This window comes from Elephas maximus, chromosome 26 (assembly GCF_024166365.1).
Source record: "Elephas maximus indicus isolate mEleMax1 chromosome 26, mEleMax1 primary haplotype, whole genome shotgun sequence".
In the NCBI taxonomy this organism is placed as follows: domain Eukaryota; kingdom Metazoa; phylum Chordata; class Mammalia; order Proboscidea; family Elephantidae; genus Elephas; species Elephas maximus.
This window is the reverse complement of record NC_064844.1, coordinates 27718130-27735439: the sequence shown is the minus strand read 5'-3', so window position 1 is coordinate 27735439 and position 17310 is coordinate 27718130. Positions and strand designations below refer to the sequence as shown.

Sequence of the window (17310 nt, the reverse complement as noted above, 5' to 3'; positions counted from 1 at the left end):
CCATCATTAGTTTTTTTTGTTTTGTTTTGGTTTGTTTTTTGAAACATGAGTCAGGCTTTGCTGCCCACTGTTATTATCTTGTGTCCTGTTACTGGCAGAATATACTACAGTCATTTCATTGAGTTTTCCAAAATGCGGAAAAGACTGGAGCAAAACAAAACAAAAAACAGCATTACCACGTAGGAAAAGCAAGTATCTTCACCCCAAAGTGAACGTCTGATAGAATAAACTCAGTAGCATTTGCACAGTTTTCTGTCTTACGCGGTTTGATCCAGCTGTACGTTAGTGTTTGAACAACAAAAAAGACAGAGAAAATGCAGTTGCCCAGCTTCAGTATTTTTTGAAGTGTATTTTAATTTTCCACTTTACCTAGGCGCTCCCCTTCTACTTCTTAGAATTTCTAATTGTAGAATTTGCTTGCTGAAAATGTGTGCTTTGGGCTAGAAAAGAATATTTAGAAATCCTTACCCCAAAAAAAGCAAGTGGGAGTGGAAATTTGAAAGCGGACCGCCTAATTCAGCACTAAAACCAGTGTGAGAAGCAGTGTGTGTGTGTGTGTGTGTGGTGTAAAATGTGCTTTTCAAAGTGCAGAGAGGTTCATGGGAATGTCTGATTAGCTCCTGTAAGCAGAAAAGAAAAGGTGCTTGGACCTCCTCTTGTTTCTTCTTTGGAATAATTTGGATGGAATTTGTGATGCAGAAAAGCTTAAGGAAGAAAGGATAACCATTCTGCGTCGTGGAAATTTTTTGAAAAAAAAAAATTGCTTCCTCCAAACAAGGTATGTCTGATGAATTTCTAAACTGTGTGTATAGTTTGCCTTCCAGACAGTGTCTTAAAAACATAAAATGTATTTGTCACTAAGAAACTACAATACCTACCTTGACCAAGTAGCCTTCTACAAATTTCAGCCTCAGGGGAGTAGGGATGGGAGCGGGTGTAACTGGCAATAATTTATATAGGTATATAAATTGTAAACTGTGCTAAGACATTCAGGTTAGAAGAGGATTCTTCACTCTCTTTAAACCAACTTTATGATGGTTAAAGTAAGTTGGAAGTTGAAAAGTATGGCATTTTTGTACAGCTTTGAAGTACATTTCAGTCTCTATTATCTTGCCTTTTATGCCTATAGAGGACAGTAGCAATACAGGAATTGCTTGTAACAATATATGAATAGCAATAAAAGAAATGGGCACACTGATGCTAAATTAAAAAAGGAACTATTAGCATGAATGTGTGCTTCTCTCTATTCAGATGGATCTCCGTGGAATGTGGCTAGATGTGCAGTTCTGTGTCTTGTTTACACTGCAAATGTTTTCTTAGGCTGAATGCTTCTTTTACTGATAAGCCTGAGGAGTGGGCTAGCATTGTGAAGACTACCATTGTAGCTCAACTTTGCACAGGGAGACAGGAGACGAAATCTCTTTTGAGCATGATTTGTGTCAGACCAGTATAAACATGAAAAAACTGTGTTGAGCACAGGTTAAACTAAGGAAAAAAAAAAAAAAAAAAGAGGATAAGATTAAATAATTAGGCTCAACACTTTGCTCCCAGCAACCCGCGGCAGCTTTGCCATCCCCAGATTGAAAGTGGAATTCAAGGTTTTCTTCAGGTTTATTGGAAAAATAAAACTAGGCGTTCTTGGCCACAGTGGTGGTTCAAAAATGTAAGCGCTTAAGAAAATAGCATTTTGCCATTACACTGTGTTGAAATAAATGTGGACTTTTTGGTGGTTAGGTTCTGAGGTTGTTTTCCCTGAATCTCTTGAAGATGAAAACAGCCTGCAGCAGGGCAGGATCAAACGCTGATTGTCGGTGTGTTTTCTCTGTGTGTCAGCTGCAAGGGGTAGCTGTGCTGGCAAGACAGCTGGAAGTGCCTGTCTTTTATTTGTTGAATTAAAATACCCTCTTTTGCAGGGGGGCTTTAGACGAAGAATGGTAAGACTACAAGGGCTGCATTTTTAATTGCAATGTACCACGCTCGTTTCCCAGACTAAGCTTCATTAAAATATATCTTATACCTCAGCACTAAAGAAAATACCTTAGCAACACTGGAAAGGCTTAATATCTATCCTGAAATAGCGTTTCCTTTATTAATATAATTTGGAAGATCTAATTATCTTTTTCGCCAAGTTACCAATCACATGAAGAATAGCTGCTTTCAGAGCAAATACACAGGGTGGTTTATGAATAACATCATGAGAACAAAAATGCTTCTGCTGTTCTCGTCTGTAATTCCTGTAAGACACATTGTGTACAGGAAAGGAACGTGCTGGGGTGCAGTGTACCAAGCCTGGAGTGCTGAATTACAGTGGCAGCGCCTCTGATACCTAGCAGGGTTACTTTGGAAAAGATGTGTACGTTTCTTGACTTTGGTTTCCCCACCTGTAAAACAGAAATAGCAATGGCCACCCACCCTCCTCCCCAGGGTGGTCATGAGTTTCAATATTGATTCTCAGTTCCAAAAAGACTTTGAAATATGAAAAGTTCTATAGAGATGCAATCTTTTTTTGTTTGTTTGTTCTTCCATATTCGAAAAAAGATCACACTGGGAGGAGCCATTTCCTTGGTGGCACAAAGGTTAAAAGGTTGGCAATTCAAACCTACCCACCAGCTCCACAGAAGAAACACCTGTCAATCTGCTCCTGTAAAGATTGAAGAAAAAAAGAAAAAAGCCTGGGAAATCCTATTGGGTGGTTCTACTCTGTTATGTGGCCTTGCTCTGTGTGGAAAACCAACTTGAAAGCACCTAACAACAACAAAGTCATTGCCTTCTGGTAATGCTTCATTGTCTCCAGGATGTTCCCCTTATGTGTGTCCACATGGGCAACTGCATCTCTCTTTACTGTCTTATGGAAGAACGAACCAGCACTGGGTGCAGGACAGTGCACCTGGTCTGTCTGTCAGTAGAAAGGCATTCTAGCTGTGTGACCTTGGGGGGGTTATTCAACATCTCTGGGTCTCCATTTCTTCATGTATGAAGTGAAGAAGTTGGACAAGATAATCTCCAAGTTTCTCTCCCAATCCTGTGGTTCTAGTGAACCGGTACCTCTCGGATGTCAAGACATGGCCAGGTCCATTTCATTTTTTAGACTCTCTGTATATTACAAAATGAAGAAGTATAAAAACAGGGTTACAGAACCTGTGGTATATTTTAAATGTTCATGCTTAACTGACTAAAGACGACTCCACACAAAAATGTAATGTAACATAATTGTACCATTAACAAGACAATTAGAGGTATTATTGAAATATTTGCCATTCCCAAATACAGAGTAGTTAATGCACTCGGCTAAAAGAAACACTGGATGTTCAAGTCCACCCAAAGGTGCATCAGAAAAAAGCCTTGGTGATCTACTTGCAAAAAGTCAGCCATTGAAAACCCTATGGAATACAGTTCTATTCTGACACACATGGGGTTGCCATGAGTCAGGGTCAACTCAATGACAGTTTTTTTTTTTAATATATATATATATACACACACACACCATACTTTTACACAAATAGCATGTACCTTCTATGTTTATTTGTCAACCTCTCCCTCACTAGGTATTTTGCTTATGAAAATACCTGGGGGCCTGGGGGTGGGGAGGGAGTGGTTGGCAAACAAACATAGAAGGCATGCATTATTTCCATAAAAATATGGTGTGTGTGTATATATATAATAAGTATATGTTGAATATATCTATTCAATAGATCATGCAAATTTCAGTCTCAAGGGAGCTGGGATTGGAGTGAGTATAATTTGCAATAATTTATATGGATATATAAATTATAGCTTGTGCTAAGACATTCAGGTTAGAACTATTTTCACCGTCTTTAAACTGGCAATATCATGGTTAAAGTAATTGAAAGGTATGATATTTGTGTAGAATTTTGAACTTGGGCCACATTGAATATATGAATATACATATTGGATATATATATGTATAATATATATCCAGTTTATATATGAATAGACATGAATTGAATATATATATTCATAGTGTACTGGGAACAATGTGGCCCATGTTGTAATGACAGACTTCTTTCAATTTTGTTGGTATGTTTCTGTGGCTGTCTGTGTAATCTCATCTCGAGATAATATCTAATATTTGAATTTAAGGCCTTCCATATGAGGCCAAAGCCAAATGGCCCGTCTCTGCTATGGGTCCTGGGATTTTGTCAGGCAGATGAATCCACCACTTCTTAAATGTGTTAACTTTGGCAAGTTCGTTAAACACACAGGGCCTTAGTTTTCTCATCTGTAAAAGGGGTCTATTATCAGTGCCTCCCTCACAGGATTGTGGCAAAGAGCTTAGATCAGTACCTGGCACACTGACAGCAGCCATTTTCTTTATTATATGTGACTAGAGTAAGGAAATCAAGTCAGTTGTAAAACAAGTCATTTGTAATCCTCTTCAAACTTTTAAACATTAATTGTTTGGATGTAGTAAACCAATAGATTTGTGGATTTATGTGATATATAATTATTAATATAATTATTAGAAACTAGTTGCCATCTCTTCACCCAGAGCATCTGAGCTAATCAACCAATCAGCAAATGATAAGCAAGAGAGGCAACTTCTGTGATGTCTATAATTTGAAGAACCCCCAAACTCTCTCTTGCTGTCTAGATATACGTCTCCCTGGGGTTGCAGAAGATGGTGAAATGCCTGGTCCTTGGGCACACACAGCATGGGAAAGAAAAAGTGCAAAAGGAGCCAACTAGTTTTTACAGGCATGAAAGTCATTCTGCAAGTGGCAGCAAGCAGCTTCTGTTTTTGTAGAGAATGGGACAAGAAAGGAAGAAGAGACCAGGACAAGGTTAGGATAGGCAACAGCAGTGACTCTTTGATAGTGCTGATTGTTAAAATTTTAATTAAGCACACACATGCACACACACATTTGAGTCCGTCTAGGATCATCCCCCTGAGTTCCTGTTTGCTGACCGGGAGAGGAAGGGCGGAATGGCAGGCCATAGCCCCGTGGGATGCCTGGAGTCCCACATTCGCAATGGAACAAAGACTATTTCAGTTTTGTTTATTGCATTTTCCTAAGGTTACCTCATTTGTGAAATACACAGTTGTGGATACAGGATTTAGAATTTGTTTTTAATCAACTAGAAAAATGTTCTGCTTCAAAAGGCTGTAAACTTTAGAAAAATCTTAGAGACTACCTCTTTGAAATGCTCGGGGCTGCCTCAGAAGTGCACAAAGCAGGCACCAGGCAATGGTCTGAGTGGAGCCATCTATAAAAGCTGGACTTTGTGTGGCAACCTGCAAAAGACAAACCCCACAGCAGATGTTCTGACTACACTGAAGTCCATTGCCGCATTCCAGTGTCCTCAGAGAGAAAGGTGAACTGAGAGAATGAATGCCAAAGTCCTTTCCTGAGTCAAAACTAGAAACCAGAGTTTTGAGACAAAAAGAAATATTACTGTGGTTTAGATTCAGTTTAGAGAATATTTTGGTGTTTGTATTTTATTCCAGTCTTATAAATTTAAAAAATATTTAGGTCCATTTCTGGTTCATATTAATTCACTAGATGTTTTTTCAATTCTTTTTAAGAATGTTAGATGTCATTCGTCAGCCATTTTGTGTGTGGGTTTGTGTGTGTGACTTCTTTTACTGTGCTAAAATTATACATAACAAAACATTAGCCAATTCAGCAATTTTTACACTTCAGTAGTGTTGATTACATTCTTCAAGTTGTGCAACCATTATCACTGTCCTTTTCCAAATTATTTCACCACCACTAACAGAAACATAGTGCCCCTAAGCAATACCTCCTCCTTTCCCCCTCCCTCCCACCATTGGTAACCACGAATAAGCTTTGGTTTCTATATATTTTCCTAATTTCCTCAGCCATTTGACTGGCCAAATTGTCCTGCAACCTATCTAGAAGATTTTCATGAGAATGGGCTAAAGATCCTGTCTTGGTCATCTAGTACTTCTATAATAGAAATATCTCAAGTGGATGGCTTTAACAAAGAGAAGTTTATTCTCTCATAGTCTAGTAGGCTAAAAGTCCAAATTGAGGGTGCTGGCTCTAGGGGAAGGCTTTCTCTCTGTCAACTCTGGAGGAAGGTCCTTGTGATGCATCAGTCTTCCCTTGGTCTGGGAGCATCTCAGCACAGGAATCTCAGGTCCAACGGACACGCTCTGCTCCTGGCACTGCTTTCTTGGTGGTATGAGGTGGTATGTCTCTCTGCTCACTTCTCTCTTTTATATCACAAAAGAGATTGGCTTAAGACATTGTCTAATCTTATAGATATCATCAATATAACTGCCACTAATCCATCTCATTACCTCATAGTGATAGGATTTACAACACATAGGGAAACCATATCAGATGACAAAATGGTAGACAATCATACAATAGTGGGAATAATGACCTAGCCTAGCTAGGTATTTTTGGGAGACACAAATCAATCCATGACAGATCCTTACAAATCTCTCAGCAAAGAAAGAAGGAACAAGATTTCAGAATTGCTCCCTACTGGGACCCTAGGTTCATTTAGCTAAAATGGCAGTCAGAAACTAATATTGTTCCTTCACCAGGAAGTCCAAAATTCAAGCCATGGCCAACTCAGGGCAGCATCTTACTGAGATCAGACTAGCTGCTTTACCTCTGTTAAGTGCTAAGCTAATGTTTAAGTGGTCACATGTTACAAGAGGAGGAGGAGGACAGTGATTAGCCACCACTCCAACACGAACAGGAGTCATTGTTAACATTTACAGAGTGATTCGTATGTGCCAGACACTCTTCTGAGTTCTTTTCATGTATTTACTCATTTAACCCCAATAGCAACCAAATGAGATGGGCTGTTACTATCCCCATTTTACCAATGAGAAAACCAAGGCATTGAGAAGCTAAGTAAGCCGTCCAAGGTCACACAGTTAGTAAGTGTTGGAGCTTAACTTTGAACCCAAGCTGTCTAGTTCCATAGATCATGCTCTCAACCTACCAGGAAATAGTTACACATGGTCATGGTTTTTCTATCCCTGCACCAAACTAACCTTTGCCATCCCTGAGAAAGTAATCTTCAAGCCAAGCCAAATTTCTAAGAAAAATATTCTTTGCAAGTACAGACACCTTCAGTAATAATAGTGGAGGGAGCGGAGGCAAGAAATTCATGAAAGAAGGGCTGTTTGGAAGGGAGGGTTCTTATTTCTGGCTTTCTTGAATAACCTGCTGTTATAGGGATTGCTCAGCAGGTGTGTCGGGAGGATGTGCCTTGGGGAAACACCAGGGAGCTGTGTCATCATCAAGTCCCCAAAAGGTTGTAAGCTAGCAAACAACACATCACAGAAAGGATCTTATTTCCTCAAGACTCAGACTACTTCAGAAAATCACTTTTCATGATAAGAGTCTGTACATTGACAAGACTCTAGTAAAAATTTCTTGAATTCTTTCCCTCAATTGCCGAAAGGCTAAAGTTTTGTGTGGTCATGTGATAAAAATTCAAAAAATTGTCCTTCAGGCTATAGCAAGAAGGAAATTCTTCCTTCTCAGATTTTAAAAGACAAACAATATATATTCCTTTGGGGATACCCTACATATAGCCCCCAAGTGACTGGGTCACTGACATCTCCCTGTGAAGTGAATTTCCTCCTCCAGGTTCCTGTGTGCCCCAGACAGAGAAAACATGCTCGGGACACAACGGTGCACATCAACTTGCCCAGACTGGCCTTGCTTTTATAATAGAGTGAGTCGATCTCAGAGATAACATGCAAGGACAGCAACAACAAATATTTACTGGGAGACTGCCATGTGCCATCCACAATTTTCTCTGGGCTGGGACAGAGCAATAACAAAACGGTCTTCCTTCTCCTGATGCTGCCAACCAGGGGGCAGAGAGAAGAGAAACATAGAGATCAGGTGGTGATGTGGGTTGTCACAAACATAATAAAGTAGGGCAAGGGGGCTGGAGAGAGCAGTGAAGCGTGGGTGGCATTCTGCATTGTCTGGTCAGTGAATGTCTGATAAGAAGACCTTTAAACAGAGACACTGCCTGGGGAAAGGGCATTCCAGGCAGAAGGAAGAGCAAGCAGATGCAAAGGCCCTGAGCTGGGATGGTACCTGGGGAGGTTGGTGTGTCTGGTGCAGGTTGAGTGAGGGGGAAAGGGATGAAGTGAGATCCAGGGTATGCTTCAGACAAGGGACAGAGACAGTGCCCTCCTATGCTCCTCAGTTTCCCCTACATGCCCACTCTCACACTCTCTGGGGGACAGTTTTTGCTCATGCCCTGGATGAGATCTGAGATGATCCTTGTCTTAGTTGCCTAGTGCTGCTGTAACACAAATACCACAAGTGGACAGCTTTAAAGAACAGAAATTTGTTTTCTCACAGTTCTGGAGGCTAAAAGTCCAAATCAGGGTCTTGGCTGTGTCGATTCCTTCCTTGTCAGTAGCCCTGGATGTTCCTTGGTTCTTGACAATCCTTACACAGCATCTGTCTTCCCCAGTATATGCCTGTGTCTCTGTGTCTATTCTGCTCTTTTTATAAGTTAGGAGTGATTAAGTTTACCTACACTGGTATTGCCCCATTAACATAGTAAAGAAAACTCTATTTCCAAACAGGATCACAGTCACAGGAGTGAGCGTTAGGATTCCAACATGTATTTTGAAGGCACGCATTCAATGTATAGCCACTCCTTCACACAAAAAAATAACAGTTACCAACAAGTTGATTCCAGCTCATGGTAACTCCATGTCTTTCAGAGTAGTACTGCACTCCATGGGGTTTCCGTGGCTATGACCTTTCAAAAACAGATTGCCAGGTCTTTCTTCTGAGCTGCCTCTAGATAGGTTCAAACCATCAACCTTTCGGTTAGTAGCCCATCGCTTAATCAGTTGTGCCATGTAGGGACTCCCTTAGTTACAGGCCACACTCAGAATTTTCTTTTTTTGAATTCAGAATATTTTTTGAAAGATGTTGGTCACATTAAACTTCAGAACAATCGCAGCTCAGACATTAATATATATATAATACTTATAATACTTATTACGTATATATTGCTTATTTTATACATGTAATACATGCATACATATTTTAAGGTAATTCTTAAAAACTACATTCCAAGTTTAAAGTTGCATTCCCCACCTCCAGGCTTGCTTTCTGAAGTGGGAAAGGGGGCATGATTGAATTCTCCCTTTTCCTGCCTTGAGCCTTTACCCTACCTAATAGCCCCAGTCTTTTTCTGTCTCAAGTTGAAATGGGTGCAGAGAGGAAACGTAGGGGGCAGAAAGATTAGTGCTGTTGTGAGCTGGCATCAGGATCCCTGGGCTTGGCTTGGCATTTACAGCTGGCTCTTGCTGCCATGGGACCCTTACAAGGGTTCTCAGAGATCCCTCAACTCACCTGCAGTTCTCTGGATGCCGTTAAATGAATCTACTCCAAAGGTGGCTTACAGTTCTTCTCTCAGTCCCTGAGAAGTTGGCGCTCCGTCTCCAGTGCTTTCTGTTACAGTCTCCTCAGGCTTGCATGCACTGTCTTGGGCAGGTTCTGAAGCAATCCCAGGCTGACTCCCTCACGCACATGGTATCTTCTTTTGCTGCGAGCTATTCCCCTTCCCTTTAGATTAGTTAACCGTAAGTAGGCCCTACTGCATCTGTGGGACCCCAGTCCACTGCGCCCCCAAGCCCAGTTGTGTCTCCGACTCAGTCATTTCAAAGGATGTTGCTGGTATCCAAGCTAGATTTCCAAAGGAAGCAACCAAGAACTCAGGTCCTTACTGCCTCCCTCCAGGTTATACAAGAGGTTGTAGAAGCTGAGAAAGGAAATGGGAAATTGAAGAGTAAGAATTTCTTTAGGAAAAGTTGTTGGTATTTTCTTTCCTTCTCTGCAGATGGAGAAGGGGAACAGATTCTCCTCCCATCCCCTCCCACTTTAGACAATAATGAGAGGAGCTTCAAGGAGTCCTCTTTGGAATATGCAAGTGGTTGGTACCTACTGTCTCTGACCTCAGCTGAAACGAAGACAAAGGATCATCCCATTTTAATATCCCATTATACAGCCAATTACAATACACTCAAATGTTTATTTAGATGGGTGTGTTATGCCTGGCTAAACTTAAAAATATGCCTGGGGCATCATTTTACCCTAAGTAACATTTGTGAGGGAGAAAGTCATGAGTTCAGGCCCAAAAATGACTCTTGAAAAACCTCTTGGCCGTATAACAAAGACAACTTTATTGCGCAATGGATGCGTGTCTTAACTATTGCCAAGGATGCATTTCAAACAGCTTAGGATATACACGTCCACTAAAATGGAAAGTGAAACCATCCTGCAAAGTGATGAAACAGGGCAGCCAAGTTAAGAGTTTGAGCCTGGGACGGAGTTCTGGTTCTGCCACATATTAAATCTATAACCTTGGAGGTTGTTGCTGTTAGGTTTCTTCAAATCAATTTTTTGACTCATAGTGACCCCATGCGACAGTGTAGAACTACCCCCTACGCTGCAATCTTTACGGAAGCAGATCGCCAGGTCTTTTCTCCTGTGGAGCCACTGGGTGGGTTCAAACCACCAATCTTTCAGTTAGCAGCCAAGAGCTTACCTGTTGCACCACCAGGGCTCCTTAACTTTGGAAGAGCTTAACTTCTCGAAGATTCACTTTCCTGCTCTATAAAATGAGTGTAATAGCACTCATCTGATAGAACTACTGTGATAACTAAATAAGATTACATATGTGCAGTGTGTAGCACACAGTAAACATTCTGCAAATGATAGTTATTATTATTGGCTGCCACCTACCTCTCAGTTTGCTGAACTGTGATGACTTGTGTTTTGCTATGATGCCGGAAGCTAAGCCACTGGTATTTCAAATACCAGCAGGGACACCCCTGGTGGACAGGTTTCAGCAGAGCTTCCAGACTAGGAAAAAAGACCCAATGATCTACTTTTCAAAAATTAGCCCATGAAAACCCTGTGGATCACAACAGAATATTGTCTGACCTGGTGCTGGAAGATGAGCCTCTAGGTTGGAAGACACTCAAAATACACAGTGGCCACAACAATGGACTTGAGCGTGCCAACGATCACGAAGGTGGTGCAGGACCGGGCCACCTTTTGTTCCATCATACACAGGGTTGCCATGAGCCGGAGTCGACTCGACAGCAACTATCAGCAACAACATTGTTATTGAGGGAAGTGGACTCTGAACTTCTAAAACTTCCCATGAAGAGAAGCAAAGGAACCAATCAATCCCATCTCATGTTAACAGGCCACTATAAGGCTAGATCAAAATTGTCAGTAGAGACATGAAGGAGGGTCTGGAAGGCTCCTTCTTAGCTAGGATAGATGGGGAGAGCCTCAGAAGTGTGAAGCTGCACGGCTCTTGGGAGAGCTGGGTCTCATGCTTCTAAATGACTCTGTTTCTGCTGCCCTCTTGCAATTTCCAGGACTTAATCCTCTGCAACCTTCAATTCCAAAGCCACAGGCACTGCCCTCCTCCACACCCTCTTTTTCATCCAAGCCTGTGGATAGTAGGACTCAAGAATGTGCTTCAACTCATAGCTCCATGCCTACCTCTGAGCAGCGTGGGGAAAGTTGGAACCCTGTCATCTGAGATGAGCCCATTCTTTATCAACAGGCAGATGGGAAGCTAGCACAGATCCTGCAGACACACCTCAATCCTCCTTCCTATCTCTTAGGAAGAACATGCCAGAGCCAAAAATGTTTTTCAGTGCCCTGGAAAGTTTAGGCAGGCCAAAAAGCACAGAGTGTTCAGGCCAATTGAGGCTCCAGGGATCACAGCTGGAAGGACGCAAATACCCAGCTCCACATGCGTAGTAGACAACCCCTTAGCAACCACAGACCTCAAAGCCCAGAGGGAGAAATTCACTGGGAGGAGGCAGAGCTAATCCACAGTGTCAAACACATTAGGTAAAGAAGTTTCTGATGAGAGAAACTTGTCTTCCAAAGGATCATTTAAACTGCACGGTTTCCAGAGTAACTAAGAGACGCCGTCATGGCCCACCTCATCTTTCCTACTGAGGCCCTCACCCCCTTCCCCCAGATTTTCTGCTTTTCGTGTCCCCTTCCATTACAGAGGAAAAATAACTCTTGGAAGGAGTTCTTTGGAGCTCATTTGGGGGCATGCCTGCAAACTGGTATTTTTTTCCCACTGGCAATATAAGATCTGAACTACCACTTCAGAAATGTAATTACTGTTTGCAGTCTCACTAGAAATCACTATTGGTCGAAGCCTTTGTGGATGTGGTAAGCATTACCATATGTCAGGTTCTTAATGAGGTACAAAACGATGGTCCGAAATACTCGCACCAAAAAAGGCTTTCCCTTTTTGGTTTCCTGAGGTTGAGAAATGTGCCACATGGATCAATGGGCCTAATGGCGTAGGCATATAGCAGTCACTGCACACATAGATTAGCTCTTTAATCCACACAACTGCCCAAGAGTGAACATTTTTGCTTTAGGATTTTCCCCAACTGTATGTGGTGATCCAAACTGATCCTGGAGAAAAGAATAAATCTATGAGCAGTTAATACCCTAGTCATCAAAAAATCACCTACAGTGCTTATGGAAGGTACTTAGACTGGAACATCAGTGACATTCTCATAAATATATTGGGAAATAAACGTTCTCATAAATCTGAGTTTCTCAGTTCTAGCACCATGGACATGTTCGGCTGCATAATTCTTTGCAGTGGAGGGCTCTCCTGCGCACTGTAGGGTGCTGAGCAGCATCCCTGACCTCTACCCACTAGAAGCCAGGAGCGGCTGCTTTCACCTCCAGTTGAGACAACCAAAAATATCTCCAGACACTGCCAAATGTCATCTGGGGAGCCAAATTGCCCCTAGTTGTGAACCTCTGCCATAAGGACATTTTCACAGCATAGTTTCAAGGTCACCGACTCCCATTTCTTCTTCGCCGAGCATCCCAGGCAGGAAGGCTGCTTTCCTCCTTCTTAGTGGCTTCTGCAGCTCCCTGGATTCCTTGCCACCCTTCCTCCCCAAGCCTGATTCCAGGGTTGACCTCAGCTTTTCCATGGACCCCCTGTTGTGATACTACCAACAGACAATCACACGCGCCCTTTCATGTGAAGTGTTTTCATCTTGCTGTTAGTTATTTTAGAGAAACAGGACCTAACTAAAACAACAAACACGAAGAGGGTTTTTAACAGAAACCAATTCAAACTGGCTCAAGTAAACGGACCAGAAGCATCTTGGATGTCATGCACAGGAGACCAAGTCCAGCTGGATCTCCTAGGACCTGGGCAGCGGCCAGAAATGAAGGTGTCCACTCTCCATACTTCTCCCAGGCCATGGGCTTTCTCTTCACTGTCTCTGTCTGCCTCCATTTTATCCATCTTATTAGGGCCCCATGTGACCTTCAGCTTGTCTCCCACAGCTTTCAAGGTGTTTCAAGGCATTAAAATCTCAATTCCAAAATCCCAAGGGAGGCTTGATTGGACTAAGTATCTGTTTTTGCCAGACCATATGCTTTTGACCGACTGAGTCACTTTATTTCCCTGCATTTGACTATAATATCTGAGCTGCCTGCTTCAGGAATCTTGTGAAATTAAAGTAAAAGATGTAACCAGGCTTTGAATGTGAAAAGTATGCTACAAATGAAGGGTGCAATTTTTATTTTATAATAATGTTACACTAGAAATCACAGAATAGTCTGAAATTATCAGTCATGTGATGAGTTTGATATAATAGAAAGAACGTAAGCTTAAGGTAGAGAAGATCTGTGTTGTGTAATCTTGGGCTAGTCACTGAACGGCTCTCAATTATAGGAATAACAATGTCTATTCTATCTTCTCACAAGTAGGTGGTTCAAGCAATAATGGCTGAGAAAACACTTCACACAATCTGGTATAAACCTGCATTATTCCATTCTTCTCCAGTTAAAACCACTGTGTGGACAGGCATTGTGAGTTAGGAACACTTAGGAATCGTTTTGCTGCAAGCCCAGCTGAAAGGGAAATTTATCATCTCACATAACAGTTGGTCCAAAGGTGGGCTCAGCCTCCAAGCACAAGACAATCAGAGCTCTATTTTCTCAGTGACTCACTTGGCTGCCCTCCTTCTCGTGTTGGCTTTTTGCTCAGACTGGCTTCCTTCATGGGCATAACATGGCCAAGGCACACCTGGAACTACCTGCTTCCTTGTTCATTTTCAACAGGAGAGGCAACCTCCCTCTCCCCTAAAAGATTAAGGTCTTTTCTGTCTGGCCAATACAACTCAGGATACCATCCACCCTTAGGCTAGTAATGGCTACCTGGAGAGTGCCTCGTGCTGAGGGACCCAAGCTTGAGCTTCTGAAGCCATCACAGCAAAGGGGAGAATATAACCATTCCTGGCTTAGACTCAGGATCAGGATCCACCTCAGGCGCTGGGGATGGACCAGGCTTCCTGGAGTTCCCTGAATGCATAGTGTGGGTTTTATTTCCTTTGTTTCTGTTAACAAAGAGGAAAAGAGGGATGTGGGTGCTCTGCTTAGGCAACCAACCATGTCCAGTCCATATGCTCAGGCTCACAGCACACCTTCAAGTTGCCTTGTAGATATTTAGGAGCTGCCATATTAAGAAAAGGCAAAATCCTCCCAGCCTTCCTTGCCTATTTGGCTTACAACTTCTGTCATCATTTCTTTAAGGAGGAATGCAAAAAGGAAGGAAATGGAAAGAGGGGAAAAGCAAAGGAAAGAAAGAAAAATGACTCCCCTGTTTGGCTCTCTATCTCTCCTCTTCACAGAATCCTGGGGAATTATCTCAGTGGCCTTGAGATGGTCCCTGGGGTCATGGTAACAGGAACACTTCAGGCCTAGCCCAGAGGAATACAGTCTGTAAAAGGTTTATATACAGATTGAGGCCACCTTCACATTGGAAAGGCCCCTTGTGCCAACCCTCTTTTCCTGATTCTCCCCATATTACCCACAGCGTTGACAAGTGGCTGAGGCTTCACACTTAGGCAAAGATGGATGGACAAAGCAAGGCTGCAGGTGTGGCCTCTCACCATTCAAAGTTGTCTGTCCTCAAGGAACTTTGGCCTCTTATAAATAAAAAACCGTTTCCGGATGGGCACTGGCTCTTTCTACCTCATGGACAAAGAGTATTGTTGGGTGCACCCACCTGTTGCATCACACACCAGACAAACACCACCATTACATGTCCACATGAGCAGATTTTTTCCAAGTGAGTGGTTCAACTAAGCTTCTAGGGGGGCTTATTAAAAATGATGAAAACCCAGTGCCGTCTGCAAGAATAATTTTTAAACTTCCTTTGTCTCTCTGTTTCCTAAAGGATCAAGTCCACATTCTTTAGAAGTGACGTTCAAGGCCAACATGGCTGAACCCTTTTTTTCCTCTGTCTCTGTCTGATTCCTCTCATATCCTGGCTAAGCAACAACCATTCCTGGAGCTCCACTGCCCTGGTGTCCTCTCTTTTCCTCTCCACACATTGTTCTCCAACCTCCCAGTTAAAGCTATTCAAGTCTTTTCCAATCCCTGTTCAACAGGCCTATTTGACCATCCACCCCTTTTTGCCACCACTGTACCCGCTACAGAGCTCTGGTGGTGCAGTGGTTAAGAGTTCATCTGATAATCGAAAGGTCAACAGTTCGAATCCACCAGCTGCTCCTTGGAACTACTCTGTGCTATAGGGTCACTATGAGTTGGAATCAGCTTGATGACAACGGGTTTGGTTTGGTTTTGATTTTGTACCCACTAAAAAAAAAAAAAAAAATTTTTTTTTTTATTTTATAGCAGAGTCTTTCAATTCTGGCTGCTCAGTAGAGTCACCTGGAGGAGGTTTAGAACAATCCCGATGCCTGGGCCCCCCTCAGACCAGTTAAGTCAGAATGTGCCTGAAATAAGGTCCCTAGGTGGTGAAAATGGTTTGCTCTTGGCCACTAACATAAAGGTTGGCAGTTCAAACCCACCTAGCGGTGCCAAGGAAGAAAAGTCTAGTGATCTGCTTCCGTAAAGATTACAGCCAAGAAAACTCTATGGAGCAGTTCTACACTGTAACACATGGGGTCACCATAAGTCAGAATCAACTCTACAGCAAAAGGTTTGGTTTTGGTATATTAAGTAGGTACATGTACTTGTTATGAAATAGCTACGGCAAGTGATGAAATGCAGAGCCTCTGGACTTGGAAAGCCTGGCTTGAATTCTAGTTCCTCTTCTTACCAGACTGGTAACATTGAGCAAATTACCTACTGTCCGTGTGCCTTCAATTCCTTCCTCTAAAAAGGAAATGCAGAAGGATTCCCTACATCATAGGGTCAAAGATTAAATGAGTTAATACATGTATTTAGTATATGCTCAATCAATGTTGCTTGTGATTGGCACAAGGAGCCCTGTTGGCACAACAGTTCAGTGCTCAGCTGCTAATGGAAAGGTTGGCAGTTTGAACCCACCCAGCAACTTTGCATTCACCCAGAGGCTCTGTGGGAGAAAGGCCTGGCAATTTGCTCCTGTAAGGATTACAGCCAAGGACAAAATAATTCTATTATAGAAACATTCTGCATCCCACTTTGAAGTGTGGCATCTGGGGTCTTAAATGCTAAGAAGCGGCCATCTAAGATGCATCAATTGGTCTCAACCCACCTGGAGCAAAGGAGAATGAAGAACACCAAGGTCACATGATAACTATGAGCCCAAGAGACAGAAAGGGCCACACGAACCAGAGACTTACATCATCCTGAGACTAGAAGAACTAGATGGTGCCTGGCCACAACCGATGACTGCCCTGACAGGGAGCACAACAGAGAACCCCTGAGGGAGCAGGAGATCAGTGGGATGCAGACCCCAAATTCTCATAAAAAGACCAGACTTAATGGTCTGACTGAGACTAGAGGAATCCTGACGGTCATGGTCCCCAAACCTTCTGTTGCCCCAGGACAGGAACCATTCCTGAAGACAACTCATCAGACATGCAAGGGACTGGACAATGGGTTGGAGAGAGATGCTGGTGAAGAGTGAGCTACTTGTATCAGGTGGACACTTGAGACTGTATTGGCATCTCCTGTCTGGAGGGGAGATAGGAGGGTAGAGAGGGTTAGAAACTGGCAAAATTGTCACGAAAGGAGAGACTGGAAGGGCTGACTCATTAGGGGGAGGATAAGTGGGAGTATGGAGTAAGATGTATATAAGCTTATATGTGACAGACTGACTTGATTTGTAAACTTTCACTTAAAGCACAATAAAAATTATTTAAAAAAAAAAAAAAAAGATTACAGCCAAGGAAACTCTGTGGAGAAGTTCTGCTCTGTCACATGGAGTCGCTATGAGTCAAAACTGACTTGATGGCACCTAACAACAAGAACCCCCATGTGTCTGTCAGTTTGTTGTACTGTGGGGGCT

At 42.5% G+C, this 17310-nt stretch overlaps 1 protein-coding gene across 2 annotated transcripts in view; it reads left to right on the top strand.

Annotated features, from left to right (window-relative positions):
- Positions 1 to 484: 484 nt before the first annotated feature.
- VIT (vitrin) overlaps positions 485 to 17310 on the top strand; it is a 127051-nt gene continuing 110225 nt past the window's right edge. For both annotated transcript variants that reach the window (XM_049870456.1, XM_049870455.1), the window contains exon 1: positions 485 to 778. The gene's annotated coding sequence lies outside the window, so the exon portion shown is untranslated. The remainder of the gene's footprint in view (positions 779 to 17310) is intronic.